The sequence below is a fragment of the Adiantum capillus-veneris genome, chromosome 2 (assembly GCF_014529385.1).
Source record: "Adiantum capillus-veneris isolate H3 chromosome 2, ASM1452938v2, whole genome shotgun sequence".
NCBI lineage: Eukaryota > Viridiplantae > Streptophyta > Polypodiopsida > Polypodiales > Pteridaceae > Adiantum > Adiantum capillus-veneris.
This window is the reverse complement of record NC_140932.1, coordinates 158,614,135-158,640,838: the sequence shown is the minus strand read 5'-3', so window position 1 is coordinate 158,640,838 and position 26,704 is coordinate 158,614,135.

The following is a 26,704-nucleotide window of genomic DNA, read 5'->3' as shown; positions in this document are numbered from 1 at the left end:
ATATGGATCCAAATGGGGGGGCCATTTGCAAAAGAGCAATGTGCAACAATGGGCTTCAAAGACCCTAAGGTTCAGCCCATTAAGACTTCCAAAATGCTAAGGTTCCAATTTTCAATTTAAAGTCCAATGGTCAAACCTTAGTGTTAAGGCAGTTACGCCGCTAGCGGAAGCTAAATAGCGAGAACTCAACCAACAACAGAATTTGTCAGACGAGGACGGAGCTTGACCCGCAGGCGCATGGAAACAACTAGGTGGGTGTCAAATCACCTACTCGACCTTCTAATGACAATCACTACTAAGGAAATCAAATCTAAGTTCTAAAATACGCAAGTGACTGAAATCCGTACTACGAACGAATGCTATACGAAACAGGATCTAGAATCATTGAATCGATCTCAAACTCAAGGGGAAGTCTATGCACTAGGTAAGAACAACACCCTAAAGACTTGAACTGCAAAATCAACCTATAACCACTCCGTGCGGTAAACGCGTATGAAGACAGGCGAAAAATACAGGTGACCAAAACTTGACCCCGATGGTACTAATGTGTAGCTCTACTCGTTGTGGTTCTATAGATATGTTGCACGCTCTATTCCGACACACGAGTTGGAAGAAAACTCACACCGAAGCTCGTAGGAACTTACCACACATAGAAGCCGATAACGCGCACTCTTGGTATCTGTGCGTAGCTCTCGCCGTTGCTAACACAATGGCGGTGTCGCTTCTCCAATGGCGGCTCCGTAGCTCGCGTAGCAAGTAGATAAGACTCTCTCACTCTCTCTCAGACACAGTCACGGCGCTCAAAAACTCACTTTGATTAATAATCTGAATTCTCCTTAGGTTACAAAAACTTTGGCTTATATACCTCAGCCTTGGAGGTGAGAACATCTCTAACTAATTACATCAGCAAGTGAAATTACTTCGGGATTACAAGCTGGAAACTCAATTGAGTCCCGTTACTTAATGAATGGCTCAATTCAAAATCAATGTCGGAAAGACATTTATTACAATCAATGGTTACAAAAATGATGAGTGTGAGCAAAAATGTGGGTGTGATCCTCTGCTGGCTCAACACTCCCCCCCTCCGCGTTCATGTCGTCCCTGACATGACTTTTATGCTTGGTCAATAAAGTCCTGTCGTCTTGAGCATCTGCAAATGTGATTCGTATCGTAGGTTGCCGATGGTCAAGGTTGGGCCGAATATTTTACTTTCGTGGGTGAAAAAGCCGGTGTAGAAAGCTTCTTCGAATGTTTGCATGTGGAAGCTAGGCAAAAACATAATCCTCTGGTATAGGAGGTGCAACACTTTTGGAGAAGGCTGCAATGAAAGATCATATATCATATCAGTCACTGTGTCGGCCATCGATAGTAGACTCGAGGTCGTGGCTTTATCTGGCGCGAACACTTCAATGCAAGCTAAGAGAGTCCTACAAATTTTCTTGAGCATCTGACACGAAAGGTCAGGAGAGCCAGTAAAGAGCTTGATGGTGCCCGTTAGGGTTTTCACCATGTAGGCTTTACCTATTCTCTCTCCTACCTTTGGTCCTGGCATCCTGGGGTAATTAAGCCAATTTGGCTTCTTTTCTGCAATCTTGCCATGCTCTTTCCAGCTTCTGACTCTTGGCACCGGGCAGAAGGTTGCATCCTCCCGAATCTCCTTTGGTGCCTCTACCAAGTAGATGAGGTAGGCTGGGTATTTGTTCAGCCAACCTTTCCTCCATCTAGGCTGCGAATCTACAATCTTCTTTGATTGTTCCTCTTTTGTGATGTCGCCTTCGTAAAGAGCGACATATTGCTCCTCCTCTATTCTCTTTTTCGTTTTTATCACTTCAAAATTCATCAAAGGGAAAGGCAGGCTGGGTTGCATCCACTCCTCATGGAGCACTTTTGTGTCTAGTCCCTGAAGTCTAATGGAGATTAGGAGTCTCCTCTCCCATTCCATTTCCGCCTTGGCACTCTCCTCTGTTGACTTTTCTATTTGGTCATGGAGCCTTTGTTCTTCTTCTTCAGAGATTCCTGAAGTCGAGGCCACCTCTTGAGCTGGGGCTGGATCTTCGATTGTGGTTGCCTCTCGAGTTTCTGGTAGCTCTATGGCTGCTCCACCTGATTCTTCGTGTGGTGTCTCTGTCTCTCTTTTTGTTGCTCTTGTAGATCTTGGAGCTGTTTGCGGAGGGTCTCATTCTCTGTTCTTAGTGTCTGATTTTCTAAAGTGAGCCTCTCCTCTGCTGCCAATGATCCCTCCGCAATGTGAAACCTTTGCACTTGCTCTAATCTTAGCTCTCTTTGTAAGCTTCGGACCTGGTCTTCCAGAGCTGGTACAAGAGCTCCCTCTTGTTCGGTTCCTGCTCTGCTAGCTCTAGGGGTAGTCCTGAGTCGAGTGATTGTTCTTTCTTGGAGCTCGACTCTTTCCCTTAGCTCAATGAGCTCATCCTTGGCTGCCTCCAACTCATCTTCTATCCGCTCCTTTGCTTCCTGTGCACTTGTTACCTCTCTTGAAGCCTCGGCTAAGTGGAGTATCAAGCCGTCTCTCTCGTTTTCCGCGTCATAGAGTGATGCTTTATGACTTTCAGATTCAGTCATAGCATTCTCTAATTTCCTCTGCAACTTGGCTTCCCTTTGTTTGGCTGTCTCAATCTCCACTTCCTTTGCCTTGGATCTTTCTTTGATCTTGCTGAGTAGTTCATGCACCATGTGCATGTCTTTTTCATCTTCATCTGTCAACTCTAAAGCTCTTTCTGCCACCACCTCCACTGGCTTCGGCTCTTCTAGTACGTTCTGCTCGTCCAGTTTCTCTTCACTCTCTTTTGTACTCTTTATTTTTTCCTCTGTCCCTCTCCGATCATCTTGTTTTTGTAGGGTGATCCCATAAACTGCCTCAAGGGCCTCTGCTTCAGTGTATCCTATCGCTACCAGATCCTCATAATCACTTCTCTTTTGCTGAACTGGATCTATCTCCTTTTCTTTGGTCTCGGCCTTCGGCCTCTCCAAATCATCTGTGTCCATCTCTATTGTGGTCTCTTCCACGATATTTTTGGTCTTCTTCGGGCTTGGTACATCAGTCATAGAGGGGTATCTGTCCTCAGCTTCCTTGGCTTTCCCTTTGTTTGCTTGCCCGTCTTTCTCTTGAGGTTCAGTAGACTCATCTACTTTCTTCTTCCCCTTGTCGTCCTTTTTCAGCTCAGCTTTTAAAAGCTGTACTTCCTCTTCAGTGTATGGCTCGACAGGTTGCTGCTCCAGTATAGCCTCTGACTCCTCATAAGCTCTAATATATTGATCATATTGATCAACATGTGGCCTGGCTGAGCTAGTTCCGACTTTAGTGGAGTTTGGCACCCACTTTTCTTCAAAGTCCCCCTTTAGAGCTCTTTCCGCTCTAAACTGCTCCACTAGTCTTTCCATTCTTGCCGCTTTCTGACTTTTGGTTTGCTTGGGAGCAACCTTCTTCTTTGCTTTCTTCATAAGCGGCTCATCCACATCCTCTTCAGGTTCTGAAACTATTTCTAGTTTCCTGCGTGCTCTTGTGGACGCCCTCTTGGATACTTCAGGCTGTTCTTCCTCCTCATCGGCTTTTCTAAGCCACTCATTCTGGGAGGGAACCTTTGGCCATTGATCTCTGGCTCCAATAGCTTCAAAAGCTATTCTTGTCAGAACTTCAGCTCCTCCTATATACTTTGGCTTCTCGTTGTGCATGGTGTCATAATAATCAATATCTAATTCTCCTAAATGATTTTCTCATATTAAACTGATCATTTAATGTGGGGAAGTGCCAAGGGAGAAAAAGCTAGAATATTGGTTAAGTTAGCAGACCGGCCACAGTAGGGATCCAAAGGAGGGAAAATAGGGATCCAAAGGGGGGGCCATCTGCAAAAGAGCCATGTGAAACAATGGGCCAAAAAGACCCTAAGGTTCAGCACATTAAGACTTCCAAAATGCTAAGGTTCCAAAATTCAAAGGTTGTGTCCAAAGGTCAACCCTAGGGAAAATTGGATGCTTAGTGTGTGCCCAAAAAGTCTTTCTACATCCCTACATGGGAGGGGGCGAGCCCCAAAGCTAGGGGATGAGAGAGAAAGCCACACACACACACACAGGCTCCCTTTACACAAAGGGAATGAGGGACACATGTCAGCTCCCTAGGCCAGATGCCCACAAGGTGTGCCCAATTCCTATTGGAAGACCCTTGAAGTGGACCAATGAGAATTAAGCTAGAGTAAATCTAGTTTAATTAATTTAAAAACATTTAATAAAAGAAACCAATGAGAATTAAGTCTCCTAGAAGACTATTGGGCAGTCTCCCAAGGGGTCCAATGAGCATTCAGGAGCCCCATGGCTTGCCTGATTCCTATTGGCCAGGAGGCAAAGGGGTCCAATGAGAGTTTAGTTTAATTATTTAATTACCTAAAGCTCTCACAAAAGGGGAAAGGGGGACACATGTCTAAAGGCTATCACTTATGCTGCTTAATTCCTATTGGCTTGACCTGGGGAGGTCCAATGAGGCAAAGGCCAGACTTATTTAGCAGCTAGGGCTCGCCCAAGAGAGAGGGGGGGCTGATTTTTGCTTGGCATTGACACACACACTCTCACACTTGACCATGTGTGAAGGGAAAATACTCTATCTCCTCCCAAGCTTTAATGGAGAGCTCATCACCTACTCCAAGCTTGTGAGATAGAAGCCTACATCAACACTCTCTTGGCATGTGGATGCAAATCCAACCAAGAGCCAAGCTTCAATGCATGCTCATCTTCTCTACCAAGCTAATTACTAAGCTAAGCTATGCTAATATGAGTGATTATGTGAGGAGATGTACTTCTTTCTCGTAAGATACTTCTTTTTCCTCTCAATCTACTCTCATACCCTGCTAGCTCTCACCATCTTCGAAGGTGTGTGAGGTCTTGGGTCTGAGAACGGGGATAATTCAAGTTGTGTTTGATTAAGTGTTTTGCTTGGTGTATGAAGCTTCCATCTTCATTGCACTAGCTAGTCTTGAAGGAACACAAAGAATTGTATTGTACAATGTCTCTCTTGATGGGAGAAACCATAATACAAAGCCTTTTGGAGGGGGGACCGGCTCCATGCAAATCCGGTCCTCAACTGTTGTCAATAGCTTAATATCTCTCTCTTTTGAAAGTATTGTCGATGCTATCTAACTAGGTGTTATGCTTTTTGTTGCTCTCTCCACCCAAGCACTCTTGTAATTCTCATTAGGAATCTATTCTAATGAAATGCCCACTATATTCATGCTAATTTCCGCTACACATAAGATTTTAGGCCATTAAATGTTACATTGGTATCAGAGCTCAAGGTTTCTCTTTTCTTGCTCAAGAAGGGAGGTCCTCAAGCTAGCTACAAATGGTTGGTATTATTAATTGCCTGTGAGTAAGTAGAATAGGGATTTTTCAGCCTTGCAGTGCGCCTGCCTTTGTGCAGTTAACGGGGCATCACCGTCGAGAGCTATGGTCTTAATAGTGGAGTCCTACGGGGCTTGCCTACGGCTTAACCACTATTGAGCTATTAGAAGCTTGACAGGAGCCGGTGCTGTCTTGGTGTCGAAAGACCCTCTCTTCTATTCCTTGCAATTAATGGTATTCGAGCCGCGGGTACAGTAGCTTGAGTGCTTTTTCTAAAGGGGTAAAGAGGAGTAGCAACTAGGGCTTGAAGTGCCAAAGTACACCTAAAAAGTTTACACCTAAAAGTTGTTAGAATGGCTGACAATAGTAAAGAGAGTGAAATTAATGTTGATAACTTTGATTTTGCTCATGAGCAAGCTACTAATGATGCTTCAATGCTTGTTAACTATCTTGTTTCTAGGCTTCAACAAGCCATGGGCAATCCATCTCTCCAAAGTGAAGTGCAACGGCAGCTCCGTGCTCACGGGATTTTCCAAGCTCATCACCATGACGAGAGAACACCTAGGAAGCCTCCTTGTGAGACTACCAAAAGAGGTCTCTCTCCGATTCGGGAAGAAGAAGAGAATCCATATGAAGGGCTCAAGAACTTACTTCTGGATGATGCATCTCCTTCCCAAAGGAGAATTCAAGAGCCTCCACCGAAGGAACGAGAAAGAAGCGAGTCTCCCGCCACCTCGGCAGAGATGGCTCCACGAAGACGGCGGGCTAAACGCTCTCCATCACCACCAAAGCGGAGAAGACCATCACACTCTTCTCCACGCCATAATTCAAAGAGGGATGATAAAAAGCAAGAGAAGAAAAAGGCGAGAAAGAGGACATCCTCTTCTCCATCTTCTTCATCCTCTTCCTCTTATGAAAGCTATCGTGAAGACGACAAAGATCAAGACAAGAAAAAGGCGAGAAAGAGGTCACCCTCTTCTCCACCTTCTTCAAATTCTTCATCTTCTGAAGAAAGTGATGGTGCAACTTTTGAACCATCAAAAAGAAGAGGCCATAGGAAATCCTATGCCGCATGGAAGAGGTCGTCCAAGCTGAAGAAATTCAAAGAGGGAGGGAAGAGCATCTCTTTCCTTACCTATGATGGCACCTTCGGTGCTACAGACAAAGTTTTGGCCTTTATCCAGCAATTCGATGCGGCGTTTGGAGATGAGGGCTTCACGGAGTCCTCTAAGCTACGCCATGTAGCTATGCACTTTCAAAAGTCCGCCAGACAATGGTGGTCTAGCCTACGAGCCAACGGTGAAGCTCCACGAACATGGAAGGCTTTAAGAGCTTCCATTATGAAGCAGTTTTTGGCCACCGATGCCAAAGACAAAGTACTCACCGAATGGCGAAGCTTAAAGCTCTCTCCCAATGAATCCATCCACAAATATGTAGACAAGTTTTGGGACCTACAACTCAAGGCCACTGTCTTCAAAAAGTTGGATTTTGGAGAGCAAAAGCAACAATTTTGTGCGGGCTTAACCGAAGAAATGGCGGAGTATGTCAACTCCCAAAGGCCACGTACCATATCGGCGGTAATACACCATACTATGGTGGCCTCGCGAATCAATTTCCAAACGGGGGGTAAAAGAAATAATAAGCCCCCGGAAAACAAGGGTTCCAATGAGCCTAAGGGGAAGGACAATGTCCAAAAGTCTCCTAAGGGCAATTCCAACAAAGCTAAAGAGAAGGGAGTTTACAAAGGAAAGAATAAACTCTCTCTTGAAGAGCTTGAGCGTTATCGTAAAGATAACCGGTGTTTCAAGTGCGGCGAACAAGGGCATGCGTACCGCGCTTGTCCCCAAAAGAACAACCGCCAAGATCCTCCTAGAGCTTCTTTGGTTGAAATCCAAGAGGAGGAGATTCACCAAACTCACCACAAAGGATCTCCTCTATGCCATGCTTGGGGAAAGGTAAGAGAACATGATGCTTTTATTCTCTTTGACCCTGGTTCTACTCACAATTTCATATCTATGGAGTTAGCCACCAAGCTAGGCATACAATCCTACGAGATGGGAGATATCCTACCCGCAGACAGTGCCTTCAAGGGGCAAGAAGCTTCAGTCACTCCCTTAATCGGGAAATTGAGGCTTCATGTCCAAGGCTATGTGGACAAAGAGGACTTCTTTATCTCTCCTCTCAAGCATGAGGATGTAATCCTAGGGGCACCATGGTTTGACCGCCTGGCTGCCCATGTTAAATTTCCTGAAAGGAGAATCTCCTTTAAGTTCAGGGAAAAGGACATGTATATAGATGCTAAGGAGATGGGTAACACCATCCCCATTGTACATACACCAGCTTTCAACAAGTCAATAAAGAGCTCTATTTCCGTGTACTTGATTTTTGTTAAAGATTCTCAAAATGAACCTAATGCTTTAGCAAAAGAAAATAAAAGCAACCAAAAGGAATTAGAGTTATCCAATTTTCTCAAGGGGTTTCAAGATGTCTTTATTGACGACATCCCTTGTGAGCTACCTCCTAAACGAGGTAATGACGACCATGCAATTGAACTTCTTCCAGGAAGTTCACCGCCTAACAAACCTCCTTATAGAGTTTCTCAAGCTCAACAAGAGGAGATTATGCGGCAAGTGCATGAGTTAATTGAGAAGGGCATGGTTAGGCCTAGCTCATCTCCATTTTGCTCACCTGTGCTATTAGTGCAAAAGAAAGACGGCACATATCGTATGTGTGTCGACTATAGAGCACTAAATAGGATCACTATCAAGAATAGGTTTCCCGTTCCACGGGTAGAAGACCTATTTGATAAGCTACAAGGATCGACCTACTTCAGTAGGATTGACCTAAAAAGTGGCTATCATCAAATAAGGATAGTTGATCAAGACATTGTAAAGACCGCATTTCGTACTACATTTGGTCTTTACGAATACATTGTCATGCCTTTTGGCTTGTCTAATGCACCAGCCACATTCAACCGCTTGATGGAGAAGCTGTTCAGGCCTCATCGAACCTTCACTGGAGTGTTCTTTGATGATATTATCATCTACTCTAATTCATTAGAGGAACACAAGCAACACCTCCAGGTAATATTTCAAGTTTTAAGAGAGAGTAAACTTTATGTTAATCGAAAGAAAAGTGAATTTTTCTTGCAAGAGATTCAATATTTAGGTCACATTATCTCTCAAGATGGAATCCAAATGGATCCATCCAAGTTAGAGGTAATAAAAGGATGGCCTAAACCAAGGAATCTTCATGAACTAAGAAGCTTTATAGGTATGTGTGCATACTATAGACGCTTCATAGAAAAGTTCTCACAAATTGCGGGACCATTACATGACCTAACAAAGAAAAATGTTAGGTATACGTGGTCTGCTAAGGAGAACAATGCTTTCGAAAAGCTTAAAGAAAAGCTTATCTCTCAACCTGTGCTTACACTACCGGATCTCTCAAAACCATTTGAGGTCCAATGTGATGCTTGTGGTGATTGCCTTGGGGCTGTTTTGCTCCAAGAAGGGCACGCCATAGGCTATGAGAGTCGAAGGCTCGACCCTGTTGAGCAAGCTCTAGGCATATACGAAAAAGAACTCCTTGCAGTTCTACATGCCTTAGACTCATGGAAGCACTATTTATTGGGGACTCCTTTCATTCTGCGAACGGATCACCAAAGTCTTAAGTACTTCATGACGCAGACCAAGCTGTCCGACAAACAAATGAGGTGGGCAAATTTCCTTTCGCAATTTCATTTTCATATTGCTCACATTGCTGGCAAGCATAATCAAGTAGCCGATGCACTCTCAAGACGACCGAGAGTGAATGCGGTTTCCATAGCAACTCACAACGATCTATCTTCAATGATAGATGAGTATGCTATTGATCCCGATTTTAGAGATGTGATTTCAGCCCTTGCATTAGGGAAGAAAGAAGAACCATTTACTTTACAAGATGGTTATCTTCTCTATGGCAATAGACTATGCGTTACTAACTCACTACGTGAGAAAGTAATGTATGAATCTCATGCTCCCCCATATGCAGGGCATAGAGGGATTCAGTCTACCCTAAAGGGAATTGAAACATATTTCTATTGGCCTACCATGAAAGTGAACATACACGAGTATGTTTCCAAATGTGTGGTATGTCAAAAGACAAAATTTGATAGAGGGAAGCAACTTGGATTGCTTCAACCCTTGCCAATCCCTAATTCACCGTGGGAGAGCATATCCATGGATTTTATCTTTGGATTGCCTAAGTCTATCCATGGGAATACGGGAATATGGACGATAGTAGACAGGTTCAGTAAACAAGCTCATTTTATACCTGTCAAAAAGACTATCAAAGCCCATCAAATGGCAACCCTCTTCATTTCACAAATTTTCAAGTACCATGGCTTGCCAATGTCCATAGTGTCGGATAGAGATCCTAGAATGACCAGTAATTTCTGGAAGGGTCTCTTTGAGAATTTAGGAACAAGGCTAAACTTCTCTTCGGCCTATCATCCACAAACTGATGGCCAAAGTGAAATAGCTAACCTAACCATTCTTGATCTACTAAAAGCCTATGTAACGGAAGTAGATCAAAGATCCCAATGGGAGAAGTACTTACCTTTAGTAGAGTATGCTTACAATAACACTGTACATACTTCTACAGGAAAAGCACCTTTCGAGGTAATTGAGGGAAGATCAAAAAGTCCCTTGCTACTTAAGGTACATGGGAAGATCTTCGCTGCAGATGAGTATAGCCGAGACCTACAAGAATCTTTCCAAAAGATTAAGGATGCTATCTCTATCTCACAGCAAAGGCAAAAGGCTGCTGCTGACAAGCACAGAAGAGCCCAAGCCTTTAAAGAAAACGATTGGGTCTTGTTAAAGTTTCCCAAGGCTCGATTAAGGCACACGACGGGCAAGAATCCTACGGGCCACCAAAAGTACTATGCTAAACTAGCAAAAAGGTATTATGGTCCCTTCCAGATTCTTAGGCCAATCAATGAGATGGCCTATCAACTTAAGTTGCCCAATCATTGGCTCATACACAATGCTTTTCATGTGAGCCTCTTAAAACCTTACAAAGGAGAGCCACCTCAAGAACTAACTATTGAAGACCCACCGGAGATCGAGGACCACGAGGAGGTGCTGCAGCCCGAGTCCATTCTCCGACATGAAGACAAGGTATTAAGAGGCGGTAAGACTATCCGACGATATCTTATTAAGTTTAAGAATTATCCTTTTGAAGATGCTAGATGGATGCAAGGCATACAATTAAAGGATAACCTAAACCTTGTCAATGCTTACAATGCTTCCCAAGAGTAAGCAAATGTACAAAATGTTATTAAAAAAATGAACAAAAATTTTTGTCTTATAAGACTCTCTTTTTCTTGATTTGTGCACAAAAATGAAGTAGTATGCATGCTTAGATCAAGTTTGCGGAGACGACGTCTCCCAAACACCAAGTAGAGCTTGTCACTCTACTATGGAAGACTGATAGGACTAATGTGCAGACATGCTTGCGGCAGCCTCAGGCTCTCAAGCGCCAAATGGACTAGTCATCCATTATGGAATGATGTCGTAGGGTAACATAGGGATCCTCTACCCACTAAGAAAAGGACTCATGCATATGCTTTATCTTCTCTACACCATAGTCGAGGACGACTATGATTTCAAGAGAGAGGTAATGTCATAATAATCAATATCTAATTCTCCTAAATGATTTTCTCATATTAAACTGATCATTTAATGTGGGGAAGTGCCAAGGGAGAAAAAGCTAGAATATTGGTTAAGTTAGCAGACCGGCCACAGTAGGGATCCAAAGGGGGGGCCATCTGCAAAAGAGCCATGTGAAACAATGGGCCAAAAAGACCCTAAGGTTCAGCACATTAAGACTTCCAAAATGCTAAGGTTCCAAAATTCAAAGGTTGTGTCCAAAGGTCAACCCTAGGGAAAATTGGATGCTTAGTGTGTGCCCAAAAAGTCTTTCTACATCCCTACATGGGAGGGGGCGAGCCCCAAAGCTAGGGGATGAGAGAGAAAGCCACACACACACACACACAGGCTCCCTTTACACAAAGGGAATGAGGGACACATGTCAGCTCCCTAGGCCAGATGCCCACAAGGTGTGCCCAATTCCTATTGGAAGACCCTTGAAGTGGACCAATGAGAATTAAGCTAGAGTAAATCTAGTTTAATTAATTTAAAAACATTTAATAAAAGAAACCAATGAGAATTAAGTCTCCTAGAAGACTATTGGGCAGTCTCCCAAGGGGTCCAATGAGCATTCAGGAGCCCCATGGCTTGCCTGATTCCTATTGGCCAGGAGGCAAAGGGGTCCAATGAGAGTTTAGTTTAATTATTTAATTACCTAAAGCTCTCACAAAAGGGGAAAGGGGGACACATGTCTAAAGGCTATCACTTATGCTGCTTAATTCCTATTGGCTTGACCTGGGGAGGTCCAATGAGGCAAAGGCCAGACTTATTTAGCAGCTAGGGCTCGCCCAAGAGAGAGGGGGGGCTGATTTTTGCTTGGCATTGACACACACACTCTCACACTTGACCATGTGTGAAGGGAAAATACTCTATCTCCTCCCAAGCTTTAATGGAGAGCTCATCACCTACTCCAAGCTTGTGAGATAGAAGCCTACATCAACACTCTCTTGGCATGTGGATGCAAATCCAACCAAGAGCCAAGCTTCAATGCATGCTCATCTTCTCTACCAAGCTAATTACTAAGCTAAGCTATGCTAATATGAGTGATTATGTGAGGAGATGTACTTCTTTCTCGTAAGATACTTCTTTTTCCTCTCAATCTACTCTCATACCCTGCTAGCTCTCACCATCTTCGAAGGTGTGTGAGGTCTTGGGTCTGAGAACGGGGATAATTCAAGTTGTGTTTGATTAAGTGTTTTGCTTGGTGTATGAAGCTTCCATCTTCATTGCACTAGCTAGTCTTGAAGGAACACAAAGAATTGTATTGTACAATGTCTCTCTTGATGGGAGAAACCATAATACAAAGCCTTTTGGAGGGGGGACCGGCTCCATGCAAATCCGGTCCTCAACTGTTGTCAATAGCTTAATATCTCTCTCTTTTGAAAGTATTGTCGATGCTATCTAACTAGGTGTTATGCTTTTTGTTGCTCTCTCCACCCAAGCACTCTTGTAATTCTCATTAGGAATCTATTCTAATGAAATGCCCACTATATTCATGCTAATTTCCGCTACACATAAGATTTTAGGCCATTAAATGTTACATTGGTATCAGAGCTCAAGGTTTCTCTTTTCTTGCTCAAGAAGGGAGGTCCTCAAGCTAGCTACAAATGGTTGGTATTATTAATTGCCTGTGAGTAAGTAGAATAGGGATTTTTCAGCCTTGCAGTGCGCCTGCCTTTGTGCAGTTAACGGGGCATCACCGTCGAGAGCTATGGTCTTAATAGTGGAGTCCTACGGGGCTTGCCTACGGCTTAACCACTATTGAGCTATTAGAAGCTTGACAGGAGCCGGTGCTGTCTTGGTGTCGAAAGACCCTCTCTTCTATTCCTTGCAATTAATGGTATTCGAGCCGCGGGTACAGTAGCTTGAGTGCTTTTTCTAAAGGGGTAAAGAGGAGTAGCAACTAGGGCTTGAAGTGCCAAAGTACACCTAAAAAGTTTACACCTAAAAGTTGTTAGAATGGCTGACAATAGTAAAGAGAGTGAAATTAATGTTGATAACTTTGATTTTGCTCATGAGCAAGCTACTAATGATGCTTCAATGCTTGTTAACTATCTTGTTTCTAGGCTTCAACAAGCCATGGGCAATCCATCTCTCCAAAGTGAAGTGCAACGGCAGCTCCGTGCTCACGGGATTTTCCAAGCTCATCACCATGACGAGAGAACACCTAGGAAGCCTCCTTGTGAGACTACCAAAAGAGGTCTCTCTCCGATTCGGGAAGAAGAAGAGAATCCATATGAAGGGCTCAAGAACTTACTTCTGGATGATGCATCTCCTTCCCAAAGGAGAATTCAAGAGCCTCCACCGAAGGAACGAGAAAGAAGCGAGTCTCCCGCCACCTCGGCAGAGATGGCTCCACGAAGACGGCGGGCTAAACGCTCTCCATCACCACCAAAGCGGAGAAGACCATCACACTCTTCTCCACGCCATAATTCAAAGAGGGATGATAAAAAGCAAGAGAAGAAAAAGGCGAGAAAGAGGACATCCTCTTCTCCATCTTCTTCATCCTCTTCCTCTTATGAAAGCTATCGTGAAGACGACAAAGATCAAGACAAGAAAAAGGCGAGAAAGAGGTCACCCTCTTCTCCACCTTCTTCAAATTCTTCATCTTCTGAAGAAAGTGATGGTGCAACTTTTGAACCATCAAAAAGAAGAGGCCATAGGAAATCCTATGCCGCATGGAAGAGGTCGTCCAAGCTGAAGAAATTCAAAGAGGGAGGGAAGAGCATCTCTTTCCTTACCTATGATGGCACCTTCGGTGCTACAGACAAAGTTTTGGCCTTTATCCAGCAATTCGATGCGGCGTTTGGAGATGAGGGCTTCACGGAGTCCTCTAAGCTACGCCATGTAGCTATGCACTTTCAAAAGTCCGCCAGACAATGGTGGTCTAGCCTACGAGCCAACGGTGAAGCTCCACGAACATGGAAGGCTTTAAGAGCTTCCATTATGAAGCAGTTTTTGGCCACCGATGCCAAAGACAAAGTACTCACCGAATGGCGAAGCTTAAAGCTCTCTCCAATGAATCCATCCACAAATATGTAGACAAGTTTTGGGACCTACAACTCAAGGCCACTGTCTTCAAAAAGTTGGATTTTGGAGAGCAAAAGCAACAATTTTGTGCGGGCTTAACCGAAGAAATGGCGGAGTATGTCAACTCCCAAAGGCCACGTACCATATCGGCGGTAATACACCATACTATGGTGGCCTCGCGAATCAATTTCCAAACGGGGGGTAAAAGAAATAATAAGCCCCCGGAAAACAAGGGTTCCAATGAGCCTAAGGGGAAGGACAATGTCCAAAAGTCTCCTAAGGGCAATTCCAACAAAGCTAAAGAGAAGGGAGTTTACAAAGGAAAGAATAAACTCTCTCTTGAAGAGCTTGAGCGTTATCGTAAAGATAACCGGTGTTTCAAGTGCGGCGAACAAGGGCATGCGTACCGCGCTTGTCCCCAAAAGAACAACCGCCAAGATCCTCCTAGAGCTTCTTTGGTTGAAATCCAAGAGGAGGAGATTCACCAAACTCACCACAAAGGATCTCCTCTATGCCATGCTTGGGGAAAGGTAAGAGAACATGATGCTTTTATTCTCTTTGACCCTGGTTCTACTCACAATTTCATATCTATGGAGTTAGCCACCAAGCTAGGCATACAATCCTACGAGATGGGAGATATCCTACCCGCAGACAGTGCCTTCAAGGGGCAAGAAGCTTCAGTCACTCCCTTAATCGGGAAATTGAGGCTTCATGTCCAAGGCTATGTGGACAAAGAGGACTTCTTTATCTCTCCTCTCAAGCATGAGGATGTAATCCTAGGGGCACCATGGTTTGACCGCCTGGCTGCCCATGTTAAATTTCCTGAAAGGAGAATCTCCTTTAAGTTCAGGGAAAAGGACATGTATATAGATGCTAAGGAGATGGGTAACACCATCCCCATTGTACATACACCAGCTTTCAACAAGTCAATAAAGAGCTCTATTTCCGTGTACTTGATTTTTGTTAAAGATTCTCAAAATGAACCTAATGCTTTAGCAAAAGAAAATAAAAGCAACCAAAAGGAATTAGAGTTATCCAATTTTCTCAAGGGGTTTCAAGATGTCTTTATTGACGACATCCCTTGTGAGCTACCTCCTAAACGAGGTAATGACGACCATGCAATTGAACTTCTTCCAGGAAGTTCACCGCCTAACAAACCTCCTTATAGAGTTTCTCAAGCTCAACAAGAGGAGATTATGCGGCAAGTGCATGAGTTAATTGAGAAGGGCATGGTTAGGCCTAGCTCATCTCCATTTTGCTCACCTGTGCTATTAGTGCAAAAGAAAGACGGCACATATCGTATGTGTGTCGACTATAGAGCACTAAATAGGATCACTATCAAGAATAGGTTTCCCGTTCCACGGGTAGAAGACCTATTTGATAAGCTACAAGGATCGACCTACTTCAGTAGGATTGACCTAAAAAGTGGCTATCATCAAATAAGGATAGTTGATCAAGACATTGTAAAGACCGCATTTCGTACTACATTTGGTCTTTACGAATACATTGTCATGCCTTTTGGCTTGTCTAATGCACCAGCCACATTCAACCGCTTGATGGAGAAGCTGTTCAGGCCTCATCGAACCTTCACTGGAGTGTTCTTTGATGATATTATCATCTACTCTAATTCATTAGAGGAACACAAGCAACACCTCCAGGTAATATTTCAAGTTTTAAGAGAGAGTAAACTTTATGTTAATCGAAAGAAAAGTGAATTTTTCTTGCAAGAGATTCAATATTTAGGTCACATTATCTCTCAAGATGGAATCCAAATGGATCCATCCAAGTTAGAGGTAATAAAAGGATGGCCTAAACCAAGGAATCTTCATGAACTAAGAAGCTTTATAGGTATGTGTGCATACTATAGACGCTTCATAGAAAAGTTCTCACAAATTGCGGGACCATTACATGACCTAACAAAGAAAAATGTTAGGTATACGTGGTCTGCTAAGGAGAACAATGCTTTCGAAAAGCTTAAAGAAAAGCTTATCTCTCAACCTGTGCTTACACTACCGGATCTCTCAAAACCATTTGAGGTCCAATGTGATGCTTGTGGTGATTGCCTTGGGGCTGTTTTGCTCCAAGAAGGGCACGCCATAGGCTATGAGAGTCGAAGGCTCGACCCTGTTGAGCAAGCTCTAGGCATATACGAAAAAGAACTCCTTGCAGTTCTACATGCCTTAGACTCATGGAAGCACTATTTATTGGGGACTCCTTTCATTCTGCGAACGGATCACCAAAGTCTTAAGTACTTCATGACGCAGACCAAGCTGTCCGACAAACAAATGAGGTGGGCAAATTTCCTTTCGCAATTTCATTTTCATATTGCTCACATTGCTGGCAAGCATAATCAAGTAGCCGATGCACTCTCAAGACGACCGAGAGTGAATGCGGTTTCCATAGCAACTCACAACGATCTATCTTCAATGATAGATGAGTATGCTATTGATCCCGATTTTAGAGATGTGATTTCAGCCCTTGCATTAGGGAAGAAAGAAGAACCATTTACTTTACAAGATGGTTATCTTCTCTATGGCAATAGACTATGCGTTACTAACTCACTACGTGAGAAAGTAATGTATGAATCTCATGCTCCCCCATATGCAGGGCATAGAGGGATTCAGTCTACCCTAAAGGGAATTGAAACATATTTCTATTGGCCTACCATGAAAGTGAACATACACGAGTATGTTTCCAAATGTGTGGTATGTCAAAAGACAAAATTTGATAGAGGGAAGCAACTTGGATTGCTTCAACCCTTGCCAATCCCTAATTCACCGTGGGAGAGCATATCCATGGATTTTATCTTTGGATTGCCTAAGTCTATCCATGGGAATACGGGAATATGGACGATAGTAGACAGGTTCAGTAAACAAGCTCATTTTATACCTGTCAAAAAGACTATCAAAGCCCATCAAATGGCAACCCTCTTCATTTCACAAATTTTCAAGTACCATGGCTTGCCAATGTCCATAGTGTCGGATAGAGATCCTAGAATGACCAGTAATTTCTGGAAGGGTCTCTTTGAGAATTTAGGAACAAGGCTAAACTTCTCTTCGGCCTATCATCCACAAACTGATGGCCAAAGTGAAATAGCTAACCTAACCATTCTTGATCTACTAAAAGCCTATGTAACGGAAGTAGATCAAAGATCCCAATGGGAGAAGTACTTACCTTTAGTAGAGTATGCTTACAATAACACTGTACATACTTCTACAGGAAAAGCACCTTTCGAGGTAATTGAGGGAAGATCAAAAAGTCCCTTGCTACTTAAGGTACATGGGAAGATCTTCGCTGCAGATGAGTATAGCCGAGACCTACAAGAATCTTTCCAAAAGATTAAGGATGCTATCTCTATCTCACAGCAAAGGCAAAAGGCTGCTGCTGACAAGCACAGAAGAGCCCAAGCCTTTAAAGAAAACGATTGGGTCTTGTTAAAGTTTCCCAAGGCTCGATTAAGGCACACGACGGGCAAGAATCCTACGGGCCACCAAAAGTACTATGCTAAACTAGCAAAAAGGTATTATGGTCCCTTCCAGATTCTTAGGCCAATCAATGAGATGGCCTATCAACTTAAGTTGCCCAATCATTGGCTCATACACAATGCTTTTCATGTGAGCCTCTTAAAACCTTACAAAGGAGAGCCACCTCAAGAACTAACTATTGAAGACCCACCGGAGATCGAGGACCACGAGGAGGTGCTGCAGCCCGAGTCCATTCTCCGACATGAAGACAAGGTATTAAGAGGCGGTAAGACTATCCGACGATATCTTATTAAGTTTAAGAATTATCCTTTTGAAGATGCTAGATGGATGCAAGGCATACAATTAAAGGATAACCTAAACCTTGTCAATGCTTACAATGCTTCCCAAGAGTAAGCAAATGTACAAAATGTTATTAAAAAAATGAACAAAAATTTTTGTCTTATAAGACTCTCTTTTTCTTGATTTGTGCACAAAAATGAAGTAGTATGCATGCTTAGATCAAGTTTGCGGAGACGACGTCTCCCAAACACCAAGTAGAGCTTGTCACTCTACTATGGAAGACTGATAGGACTAATGTGCAGACATGCTTGCGGCAGCCTCAGGCTCTCAAGCGCCAAATGGACTAGTCATCCATTATGGAATGATGTCGTAGGGTAACATAGGGATCCTCTACCCACTAAGAAAAGGACTCATGCATATGCTTTATCTTCTCTACACCATAGTCGAGGACGACTATGATTTCAAGAGAGAGGTAATGTCATAATAATCAATATCTAATTCTCCTAAATGATTTTCTCATATTAAACTGATCATTTAATGTGGGGAAGTGCCAAGGGAGAAAAAGCTAGAATATTGGTTAAGTTAGCAGACCGGCCACAGTAGGGATCCAAAGGGGGGGCCATCTGCAAAAGAGCCATGTGAAACAATGGGCCAAAAAGACCCTAAGGTTCAGCACATTAAGACTTCCAAAATGCTAAGGTTCCAAAATTCAAAGGTTGTGTCCAAAGGTCAACCCTAGGGAAAATTGGATGCTTAGTGTGTGCCCAAAAAGTCTTTCTACATCCCTACATGGGAGGGGGCGAGCCCCAAAGCTAGGGGATGAGAGAGAAAGCCACGCACACACACACACAGGCTCCCTTTACACAAAGGGAATGAGGGACACATGTCAGCTCCCTAGGCCAGATGCCCACAAGGTGTGCCCAATTCCTATTGGAAGACCCTTGAAGTGGACCAATGAGAATTAAGCTAGAGTAAATCTAGTTTAATTAATTTAATAACATTTAATAAAAGAAACCAATGAGAATTAAGTCTCCTAGAAGACTATTGGGCAGTCTCCCAAGGGGTCCAATGAGCATTCAGGAGCCCCATGGCTTGCCTGATTCCTATTGGCCAGGAGGCAAAGGGGTCCAATGAGAGTTTAGTTTAATTATTTAATTACCTAAAGCTCTCACAAAAGGGGAAAGGGGGACACATGTCTAAAGGCTATCACTTATGCTGCTTAATTCCTATTGGCTTGACCTGGGGAGGTCCAATGAGGCAAAGGCCAGACTTATTTAGCAGCTAGGGCTCGCCCAAGAGAGAGGGGGGGCTGATTTTTGCTTGGCATTGACACACACACTCTCACACTTGACCATGTGTGAAGGGAAAATACTCTATCTCCTCCCAAGCTTTAATGGAGAGCTCATCACCTACTCCAAGCTTGTGAGATAGAAGCCTACATCAACACTCTCTTGGCATGTGGATGCAAATCCAACCAAGAGCCAAGCTTCAATGCATGCTCATCTTCTCTACCAAGCTAATTACTAAGCTAAGCTATGCTAATATGAGTGATTATGTGAGGAGATGTACTTCTTTCTCGTAAGATACTTCTTTTTCCTCTCAATCTACTCTCATACCCTGCTAGCTCTCACCATCTTCGAAGGTGTGTGAGGTCTTGGGTCTGAGAACGGGGATAATTCAAGTTGTGTTTGATTAAGTGTTTTGCTTGGTGTATGAAGCTTCCATCTTCATTGCACTAGCTAGTCTTGAAGGAACACAAAGAATTGTATTGTACAATGTCTCTCTTGATGGGAGAAACCATAATACAAAGCCTTTTGGAGGGGGGACCGGCTCCATGCAAATCCGGTCCTCAACTGTTGTCAATAGCTTAATATCTCTCTCTTTTGAAAGTATTGTCGATGCTATCTAACTAGGTGTTATGCTTTTTGTTGCTCTCTCCACCCAAGCACTCTTGTAATTCTCATTAGGAATCTATTCTAATGAAATGCCCACTATATTCATGCTAATTTCCGCTACACATAAGATTTTAGGCCATTAAATGTTACACATGGCAATTACTTGCTCGTGGATGTGTTGAGCGTAATTCACCTCTTTTAGCATATTGCTCTTCAATGCCCATGTGATGGTAGTTGCAATGGCATGGGGTGGTGTCGTATACTTTTGCGGTCTTTTACTGCAAATATGGAGAAACTGGTTGTACAGTCGACAAAGGGTTGCCGCTCTTTGGTCTGCCATATCTCCATAGGTTGCATTCTGTTTCTTGGACCCATAAACCTCTATAGCCTCCCTTCTTTTCCTGACAGAGCTCCCTTTGTTGTGCAGCTTCAATGCATCTGCAATGAGCTGTGGAGTGATCTGTACCTCTACTTTCTCTCCATCTATTGCTGTCAATGTGGCTTTCCCATCCTTCTGAATGGAGGTTGCCAACTCATACACTCTTCTTGTATCTACACCTGATGGTCTCGAGGTGAAGAATCTGTGCAAGTCTGCCCTTTCCAGGTACCTGCTGATGTTCTCTGACCTGCTATAATTTACCAATTCCTGTGGGATCATCGGTATATCCACCGCTTGCCCTTGAGGATCCCTGAAAGTCCCCTGGTAGATCTTTATTCCCTCTTGTTCCAGTACTGCTTCCTCCACCCAAGTTTTGGTTGGCTTGAGGGTTTCTGCTGGAATGTCAAAGGGTTCTGCTTCTGCAAGAGCATCTTTGATTGTCGGTCTTTTTCTCTTTGTTGCTGATGACTTGGCGGAATCCATGGATCCTGTAACTCCAATTTCAGAAGTTAGCGTCTTTTTAGTACTGAAAGCCAAAATGAAGCTTTTAACTATTCAAATGACTTGAAATTGAAACATGAGCTATTCAGGGCCTAAGGATGCAGGGTAGGTGAAAAAATATGCAAACTGGGCTCAAAATCATGCTGGAGACATCATACGCGTATGATGTCTTTTGTGTCAAAATGACTTCATATTGGTTGTGCTTGTAGCTGATAGTGTATACATGAGTATCATATGCTTGGATTTGAGTTTGGATACCATTTGGTCAAGTTTTGGCCAGTTTAGTCCAGTTCAGGCTCTTGACAAAATTTTGAAAGGGAATTGGATTTTATGATCCAAATTGGATAAAACTTGGTGGTTCACCTTCAAATGGCATGTAGATCACTTCTGTTTGGTGGTTGAAGCCCTGAGGTGCCAAAATCACATAGTGAGACATCATACGCGTATGATGTCTTTTAGTGTATTTTTGGACCAAATTTCTCTATAAGCTTGGATTTGGCTTTAGATAGGCTTATTCAGTGGATTTATAAAGTTTGGATAGATTTTGGGCTAAAAATGGCTCTAGAGACATCATATGCGTATGATGTCTTTTTCATCAATTTTGCATGGGATTGGTTCTGTGGACTCCCCATGTACTAGTGAAGGACTATATCTACTCAAATCTTGGTTTGGACTTGAGTATGTTGGATTTGGGCTAAAATAGGCTTTGGATGAAGGATTTTCCCTCAATTGGGCTAATGGGGTGATCCACTTGACCAAATGGTTCCAAACTTCATATGTAGCATGTATTAGATATATATAATGGATGTATGATGTCAAATGAGCAGTTTTGGCTCTGTAAGTGCAAATAGACATCATACGCGTATGATGTCTTTTGTGTCAAAATGGTGCTTTTTGGTTCCAGATAGCTTGTAGATGTGTTAATCAACACTCCTACAAAGTTTCAATGAGTTTGGAGTTATTTTGACAAAATTAGGACCAAAAATCAATTTTATGGCCTACTTTGCGTCTTTTTGGTTTTCCTTGGGTTTTCTAACTCCAATTCTCATGATACTTGGTTCATAGGATGTGATTAACATGTGGAATGAGGCTATGCACTCAAATGTTGAAATGGATGTGAAAATCATGCTGTGAGACATCATACGCGTATGATGTCTTTTCTTGAAATGTTGGCCTTTTTGTGCAAAGAATGCTTTGTGCTAGTGCCCTAAGCCCTGCTAACTAGTTTTCAACTTAAAAAGTCATCAGTTTAGCTAAAAAGCCCCCTTATAGGCATTTCAGTCTCCGAAGTCGTCTTTTTGCCTTGGAGTTGAATTTCTTCAACTTTTCTTCTCGAGAGTTGCATTTCCAGCTCATTGGATATGTTGTGAAGCCACCTATTTGGTTGAACTTGACTTTGGCTCCCCGTTCTCCATCTTTCTCCATTTGGTTGCCCGAAAGCGTCTTTTTCACCATCGGTAAGTGAATCAGCTTTCCTTTGGGTTTTGCTTGCAAACATAAGTCATCCATGTATATTTGAAGCTGCTTGTGAAGTTTCATGTCATTTGGTAGTCAATTTTAGCCGTTATGCCAAAATGACGCTTTGTGTGTCCACAGCCGAATCGGTTGTTCCGACCTACTTTTGGTGATCCAAACCCGGAGATACTCCATGGTTGCATTGCCCTCGATGTTGTTAAGCTTCCTGAGAAGTTTTGTGTCGTTTCGACAACTTTTTCCTGTTTGCCTCTTGCAGGCTCTGTTGACCTAGGGTTTTTCAAGTCGTTCTTTCTCGAGCTTTGAGTGTTAGAAACCCATCTTCTATGCTAGGGTAACCCACCTCTAAGTTCTTGCAAGGTTTGGTTAGGCGGTTGTGCCCCTACCTAGCGTTCTTCCCCATTCCCCGTCTGCTCTTGTTTCTTGGTTTTGGTCAGTTTTCGCGACAAAAGTTAACGATAAGCATCAAAAGCTTATGGCAACGAGTCTATCTCTCATGGCTGGTGTCCTCTGAGCTCTCGTAGCAGTCGTAGAAGGCGGTAGAAGGTCGGATGCTCCTGTGTGCTCTTTGCTCTCTCCAAGAAGGTAATAGTGGAAATGAGCTTGAAAGTGATGTGAAAAATACTTAACTTCGGGCTTCCCGGATCACTTGTTACCAAATTTGACATGTGCTCCTATCTCGTCGTGAAATGCACTTTAGAATTTGAAATTTCTCAATTTGGACTCCGTTTGACCTGTTTCTGAGAAATCTGTCCACTTTGCCAAAATTCTGTCATTTCGGGCTTTCCGCAACTTTATCAGAATTGTACCCAATTTTTACCATGGGTTGCCCTTGTCATTAGGACCATCACCGTCTATTCTTTTCTTTTTTCCGATCTCATTTCACCTGATTTTTTATTTTTCTTTTACTTTTATTAAGAAAATCATAAAAAATAAAAGAAAATAGCAAATTGAAGCCAAAAAATTCCAAACATACACGATAAATAGCTGGTAACCCTGTGTATATGAATATACACTTATTTGTGATTTCTGGATTTGGATTACCACTTTTTAGCTCCAAAAGCACTTTTATTTAGTGATATTTACACGTCTAGAGACCCAAATTCATCATTTGATCTCTTCTTATTGCAAAACAAGGTATATAAGGGCATAAATATTATCAATATCCGCAATCAAACATAAAAATTGCAAAATCATGTAAGACACTGCCCTTGTAATATAATTTTTGTTTTTTTTTTTTTTCGCTTGTAGCTGCTCTGTAGCTCCTGTATACCTGTATACCTCCCCCCCTCCTAGTCTGAGTCCTCCCGGACGACTATGAAGTGTCTGTGGGCGAAGCATTGTAGTTGTTTTGGTCATAAGTTCCAAATGCAATTGTAGAGCGATGATACAACAGTCTTTCCAATAAAGCTGCTCTTTGTTTGATTGAAGGATTGGTGGTCGGGTTTTGGGTTGGTTTTGGCACTTCGGTAGTAGAATCAGTAGATGGATTCTTCTTTACCTTGTTGTTCTTTTTCACAATCCAAATCTGCTTCCGCTTTGCTTGTGCTTGCCACAAACTCTTTGCGACCCAAACCTGCTTTGTTTTTTGTGTTGATTTCCTCGCCTTGAAATACCTAGGAGTTTCCGTTGATTGTACTGAAGGGAGTTCCTGTTTACAAATCTTTGGGATCCAAATTTGCTTGCTATAGCTTCGTGCCGTCATGAATTTCTTTGGAATCCATATCTGTTTCACTGTCCTTGATTGTCTGGAATCACTCTGTTGTCTGGTATTGAAGACTCTGTTTTCCACCTTTGTGTTCTCTGGCACAACCTTTTTTGGTCTCCATACCAACTTTGACTCCGTTTTTTCCCAAGGTTGAGCTGTTATATTATTGCTTGTCTTCCTTATCCACTATTGAGAATTCCTCGTTGAAGAGCAATCTAGTTGTATAGAAACTTTTGGTTGCCATTGCTTCTTCTTTTTCTCTGGTTGTTGTTTACCTTTGTCTTTGGATTCGTCCTTTGGAGTTGGCTCTTCTCCTTTGGTGAACTTAACTGATTGACTTTCACCTTCGTATTTGATAAGCACTGATTTAGAACTCCAGTCAATCATTGCATTGTATTGCTTCTGCCATGGTTGTCCTAGCAATAATGGATGTTGTGTAGCTTGGTCTTCAACCACGTAAAACATATGAGGATACACATAATGGTTAATCTGTATATGTAAAACTGTGCATCCGACAGTTTTGATTGAATTCTCAGAGTAACTCTTTAACTCTTGCTTGGCAGTTTGTAATTTAGTGTCATTTGTCAATTGTCTATACAAACTGAGTGAAAGTAGGTTAGCTTGAGCTCCTGAATCCAATAGTGCTCTGGCTTTGATTTGGTTGGTTCCTACTTTGCATTCAATGATGGGTTCTTCTTTGTCATTATCCATTTCTGTTATACCGATTGCGTTTATTCGTATTGCTCCTTCATTGCGCTGTTTCTGACGCAGTAGTCTGCTTTTCTCCATTCTTTCCTTCACCTCGGCTTGCGCTTCCTCCACAATCTTTTTCTTTTTCTGGACACGCAGCTTTTCTTGATGTATTTTGAGAAGCATGTCTTGGGTTAGCGGCAAAAGATACTTTTTCACTCTGCATCCACTAATCCAATTGGGCATTTCTTCTCCGTCTAATGTAGCAAGCTTGACGGCTCCACTTGGTGATAGATCTTTAATCACCAGAGGTCCCATCCCTCGCTTTTTAATCTTCTTAGCATGTTGTTTCAGAGTGTAAACTAGGACATAGTCCCCAACCTTAAACTCTTTAGTCCGCACATGCTTATCAAAAAATTCCTTTTGTCGCCTTTTTTGAGCGTAGATAGAAGCTACTGCTTTTAGGCGAAGCTCGTCTAGCTTTTCCAGGTCATCTATTCTATCAGTTTCTTTTTCGAGTATAGTTCTCAGCATGAAGTATGGAACCACGTCGTACCCGTCCTTGTCGCAAAATTTCGTTGTGGGACCATCCGGAATTGCACAAGCATCTAGGGTTGCTAGAATGTGTGTCCATTCTAATGGTGCAAGCGTGTCCTCTGGAAAGGGTTCTCCTACATAAGCTTCGTCTTCGATAGCCCTTTCTAAAACACATTCTTCTCGCCTCAGACTTCCACATTTCGAGGCTCCACACATCCATAACTCCTTGGGCTTACCTAACCAAGCTGGAAATTCGGATCCCGCCAAAGTAGCTGAATCAAACTCCTCTACCGGTGTTCGGTTCACATCTTTGTAGCTATGGTCTCTCAGGTTCACACGTGTAGTGGTTTCCATATTTCTCAGGTATATGTGATCATAGCCCCAATCTTGGACCATTTTCAACTGTCTCATGAATGGTCTTCCCAATATGATATCATAGTTATTCTCCTTGCCAAAATCGACAATAGCAAAAGTATGTTCATATTCAATGCCGCAAGAAGTCACTACGACTTTCTCTAATAACCCCATAGGTTTCTCCATGTGTCCATCTGCTAATTGGAGTTTCAACCTAGTCTTCCTTATTGCTGGTTTCCCCCATTTTTTCCAGATTTCTTTTGTAGCAATGGCTACCCCAGCTCCACTGTCTAGTATTGCCATCGTGTTCACGCCTTGGAATTCAACTGGCAAGGTTGTATTCCCCTCTTCACCTTCGCAATACTCTCCGACCTTGTTTAAGGGTACAGGCTTAGCGTTCTTTTGTGGTTTACTCAGCTCTTGTATACCCTCTTGCAGTCTCGATGTTGGGTCTTTTATCCCAAATTTCTCCAAGCATTTTCCTACAGTGGTCCACATATGTGGTCTTAGCCTCAAAAGCTCAGCTAGAGTGATAGTGCATGTCACTGGTGTTGACAAGATCTCTATCAATCCTTGCGAGTCCATGACTTTTTCTGATGAAATTCTTCGTGAGGGAAGTGCTCTAATCTCGGATTTTGCTTCATACTCTCCTAAGTATGAAGGTAAGGTTTTCAGTGAGTGAGGTTTGCTCTCCATTGTTCTAACAGAGCCCCCATCTCCCCAGTAAGATTGCAGATCCAAGTCCACTTGAGATCTGGCCTCAAATTCCACTATGGGAGGGTTCCTGATGTCCTTTTCCCAATTTGTCTGATTAGCTTGGCAACTTAGCTCGTTTGCAAAGTTTGCCTCTCTCACTTGTTTCCAAAATTCATTGTATTCCTCATCTCTTCCGTAAGACCTCTGTATGACTGGATGAAAACTCTCTATCTCCTGATCGGTTGTGTTCAATACTATGCGGTCATCCTTGTGTGTATTTTCAGGCTTTTGTGCACTGGGAGTCTTTTCAGCTACCCGTGAAACGATAGTCTCTTGCTGAATTGGGTTTTCCGTTCCACAATTCATTGTTTCTTTTGGTGGTTCTAATAAGGCTTGTGCAGTCTCGATCATTCTCTGGCACATTTCAAGTCTCTGCTTTTCCAATTCCGCGTTTGGGTATGTCATCCACCTCTGTTCTTGTGTTTGGTTGTTCTTTAACCTAGCTTCGTAAGCTCTCATCAGTGCGTCCAATGGTTCGTGTACTTTGTCGACTAGCACTGATCCCCCTGAGCTTAAGCTCGTTGTTTCTTTGATACTCTTTTGTTTCATTCTTTCCGGGCTCATCTCTCGTTTCCCGT